Raw genomic sequence first — 5,000 nt, 5'->3', positions numbered from 1 at the left:
GAACAAATTGTGCTTAAAAAACTAAGACACCTGCGTCTCCCTTTATTAAGACTACAACTCACAAGAGCCTTTGCTCTTACTCTTACTCAACCCTTAACCTCACTGTCCAGCTGTGCACTCTGGAACTGAAGGCTAAAGGGTCATTAAAGGGAAGGAAGGCTTGATTAAGAAACTTACTGTAATGTGATATAATGTGCTGTGATGTAAAACCCGAGTTCAGACTTTAACTGAATGTCAGGTGAGTCACCACTGTGTGCTATGACAGGGACATTAGGTGCCAAAGAGTGATAGTGTGTAGTCTCCACTCTCACTCCCATTCTCACCGACACACACACACACACCACACCCCTATAAGATAACATGCTAACTTCTGTTAATGATTTAAGTTAGTCCTTAGCATTTCACTAGGGCTGTCCTGACCGCAATGTTGCAATCCCATGCTGTTGAAAAGCCAACTGCAGGGAATGGAAAGCTGAGAGAATGTGTGTAATTTAATTTAATTATATCCTAGGGTGTCTGAACAAAACCAACAAGTCCAGGACTATTAGCAGCTCCTATGACCTTTGTCACCAGTAAAGAGATCCTAAGAGACAGACATTAACCTAACTCTTATCTGAAAGCTGTGCTTTTAATCAAGTGGTTTATAGCCCTGTGTGTGTGTGTGTGTGTGCGTGTGTGTGTGTGTGTGTGTGTGTGTGTGTGTGTGTGTGTGTGTGCGTGTGTGTCTTTGTGAGAAGGAGAAAAAGCAGGTGTTCTAGTGGCGCTAGTGCATTACAGCAGGGTTTTTTTATGCCATTTAATCTCAAACTGGAGCAACTGTCTGTTTTGTAAAAGGGGGAGGGCCGTTATGTCAGGTGTCATGGCTAACTGGGAAAGACACCCTTTTGGACCTAGACAGACACAGGTACACGGCCTGTTCAATATTTAAACTCTCAGGAATTTTGGGCAGACGCAAAACAGTTGAAATTTGGACCAGAATCATCACTCCACAAACCCAACCGCTCAATTCACCTTTCACCACTAAACGGCAAACACAATGACATGTTTGACTACATATGATTACAAAACCCGCTCAAATTACCAATAGGACCTATTCATGTTTTAGATCAAATCTTTACAGGTATGATGTACATGGCGTGTATGCTTTCATTTGTGTATAATAGCTTGTTGACTCTGCAGCAAGTCCTCAATTACAGCACTGCCAAGCTTAGAACAGGAAACCTGCCATTAGCAAACATTTGAACCTAGGAGTCTTGGTTCCTCTGTACTTCACTCAGCAGGGGGGACGACTCACAAATCACCCCTCTACTGGAGTGTTACGCTGAATGGCTAATTACCCAGAAGCCATTACTCAGATTAACGTTGGCTACTGTTTTTTGTTAGCACGGCATTACCGCAGCAGGATAGCACACGCAGACACACACACAGATCACCCCCACACAAACACACAGCGACGGGCACAGATCACCATTCTAGAGTGGACAAACAGGTTACTGATGGGGTGGCCAGGGGTGTGTCTAAAATACCACAGTAGAACGCCCAAGGCTACTTTAACCGAAACTGGTTAAAGAGAGAGATTGCTCGCCGCCACTCACTCCCTAGCCTCTACACTTTACATACCGACATATCTGAATGAGCGAGAGGACACACTTAGCTCGTGATGATGAGGCGAAAAGCATTTACCTGACAACTATGACAGTCCTGTTTTAAAGACCCTATAATGAAGTCTTTTACGAAGCCATAACTAGCTGCTACGTGCAACTAATGACATTATAACACAGCTAATACGCCAGCATTTTTAATGGTAGTTTTCAATGGGGCAGAACGCCACTAAATCACTTACAGGCTTGTCTAGTGTAAGCTCAACACTGTCATTTGGATCTGCGATGACTTCAGCAGTTCGATAAGACAGATTTGTGTTGTTCAACCCTAAACCCTGAGTCAACTCATCATGTGTGCTAATGAGCGTTTCTGTATTGTTGGTAGGCTGCTGGTGAGTGGTTTGTAAGGCTAAGCAGACTGGAGGTAGACTCAATGTTTAGTGGGTTAACCTGTCTGGCACGATTGAGTTAGTTAGTGACACAGCAGATTTTATTACTGTTATTGCTAAATCACACACTGACTGACCTTCTGTCTGTCTTTTTCTCTCTCGCTCACACACACACACACACACACACACACACACACACACACACACACACACACACACACACACACACACACACACACACACACACACACACACACACACACACACACACACACACACACATCCCTGAGAGCAAACTGACTGGATTTTCGAGTGTGTGTGTGTGGGTCTTGAGGAAGACTAGAGAATGAGGTACGATTCTGAGATCACTCAGAGATAATGATTTCTGGTGTTTCATCACAGCACATGGCTGAAATAGCTAGCCAACACTCACCTACGCACAAACTGCAAATGACTCACATTGCGATATAGCTTACACCAGTAATGTGTGGAGCTTCACCTGATAACAATAACATGATGACACCATGAAACCCAGCTACTGTGAGACCACATTCAGAGCTTATGAATGAGGTTTGAACAGAAAACCAAAAGCATTAGCCCCAGGTCCTTTGAAAGCCAAGTTGGCCCAATTGTGTCCCCTTAACAGATTTATGCTCTACAAACCCGCTCAACACATTCATCCATGCGATTTTGTTTACATTTACATTTTTGTCATCACTCCGCTTTTCACTCACACAACTGAACGTAGATAAAAGAGAAGGTAGATACAAAAAAAAGATGAATTGGATTAAAATTATTGTTTGCACGACAGAGCTTTTAGTCTGACTGGTAATAGCTTCTGGGTTATATTTCTGCTGAAACAGTATTATTAAGGCGTGTTGCCTTGTAATGTAAAAATGTTCAGAGTCCCACCTATTGTGAAATGGAGTCATGGTATTTCGTGCTAAACCATTAGGGCCTACACCCGCAATGTGAACTTTGGAGGGTTTTGGAAGACAAGTCTGGTACAAACCAGACAGGACAGTTTGAAAGGTTGAGATTCCATTCATTCTCTCAAACACATGAGAGTGGACACACACACACACACACACACACACACACACACACAAACACACACACACACACACACACACGCTGCATCTCTCTATCTATTTGACGGTCCCTTAATGATTTACACCTGTGAACACATGCTCGTACAAGACAGATATTGAAAGGAGAGAGAACAGAAGAGGGGGAAAGGGAAAGGGAAAGGGGGGGGGGGGGGGGGGGGGGTGAGCGCAGGAGAAAAAGACAGTGAGAGAGTGAGATAGAGAGAGCTTGACATGTCCACAACTCACTGAATTGAGATTTGATGAGATGATCAGATATGGGGATTATGGTGTGAACTTGGTTTACACACGCACGCACATACTACTTTAAAAAAAATCTTAGCCATTAAAAGGATCAGAGAGTGTGTGTGTGTGTGTGTGTGTTTGTGTGTGTGTGCATACCAAGACTATACTCTCTCTCCCACTTCCCCCACACACAAACACACAAATCTTGCAGCAGCAGTGTGAAAGGGGTGGAGTAGGGCAGAACACCACTGAAGTTACCGAAATAAATCAAACCGCAAACTATTGCAGGCACACACACAAACGCTTTTGTTTCAGATGAAGTGTTGAAAATAGCTCAATCTAAGTGCCTTTTGGGTGAAATATAGTTAATGTAGTAAAGTATTTGAGATATGCAGGGTGTGCAGACCTGCCCTGTGTGTCCTGCTACTTCAAAGTCCACAATGTCCAACGCAAATTCAGCCATACACTGCGTGCGTGTGTGTGTGTGTGTGTGTGTGTGTGTGTCACACAAAGAAAATGCTGCCCCAATTGCCAGTTTTAGTCATTCTTAGAATAACCGTAAGACTTAGAATGCTCATGTACACCTTCAGAACACAAGTGGCTTACTGTCTTGTAACCGGAAACCGGAAGGTTTCGACCGTTAAAGACGCTTGCAATTTTTTCCTTCTATGAAATGAAATTGAAAATGACAGTAAATTCCACTGTATTTTTAGTCTTTGGGGCTATACCAGCATTGCTTCCCTACATTCCCTACCCTCTCCCAACAGGTCCATTACCCAGAACAGATAATATATGTGTGTACGAGAATGTGTGTACAGAAGCCCATGTCTTCCATTCTTGATTCAGTTTTATCTATTCAATCATCCTCAAATACGTCTGATCAAAAAAGTTAAATGCAGAATCTGGCAAAAACATCTAACGAGTTTCATAGAATTTCTGTTTTAAAGAAGTCTGAGTGTGTGTTTGGGTGTGCGAGTGTGATTGTGTGATATGATTCGGTCATGAGCTTTCGTGATGAGTGTATGTCCTTTTCTCAATCTTACAACTAAAATACCCTCCCTCCCACAGCCATTATCTCATCACTATCTTTTCACTCCTCACACTCTCTTCACTCATTATTTTCATCTTTCCTCATTTCCCTGTCTCTATTTCTATCAATTTCTCTCTGTCCAGCCCTCTTTTTATTCCAACCTCTCCATCTCTCTTTCTTTCTCTCCTTCTCTCTCCCCCCTCCCCATCCCTGTCTTTCAGTTCATCTCTTTCTTTCCTTCTCTCTCTCCATCTGTGTCTCTCTCTCTCTCTCCCCGCTCTTTTTCTCTCATCTTTCTCTTTTTGAGGATCTGGGGCAGCAGCCCTGCAGCAGACACTCCCAAAACCAAAATACCAGCGCAGAATCAGGGCCACTCTCCAGGAGAGCACTAAAGGTGACACACACACACACCAGGAGGAACAAAAATAAATCCTTCCAGGCCTCTTTTTGCTCTGTTCTACTCATGCTCAGAGCTGAGAGAGAGAAAGAAAGAAAGAAAGAGAAAAAAAGAGCTGGATCAGGAAAGAGAAAGAATAACACAACAGGTTGTCAACTCAAAGTCACTGTCAGTGATATACGAGAGTGATATCTTGGATAAACACACACACACACACACACACACACACACACACACACACACACACAC

At 43.3% G+C, this 5,000-nt stretch overlaps 1 protein-coding gene across 2 annotated transcripts in view; it reads right to left on the bottom strand.

Moving 5' to 3' along the window:
• The window catches only part of sptbn2 (spectrin, beta, non-erythrocytic 2), a gene marked incomplete at both ends in the record, with an annotated part of 57,741 nt that overhangs the window by 45,765 nt on the left and 6,976 nt on the right, over positions 1–5,000 (bottom strand). The window lies entirely within an intron of this gene.

Source organism: Sprattus sprattus (genome assembly GCF_963457725.1).
Source record: "Sprattus sprattus genome assembly, chromosome: 1".
Classification (NCBI taxonomy): Eukaryota; Metazoa; Chordata; class Actinopteri; order Clupeiformes; family Clupeidae; genus Sprattus; species Sprattus sprattus.
This window is presented reverse-complemented; position numbering and strand designations above follow the sequence as displayed.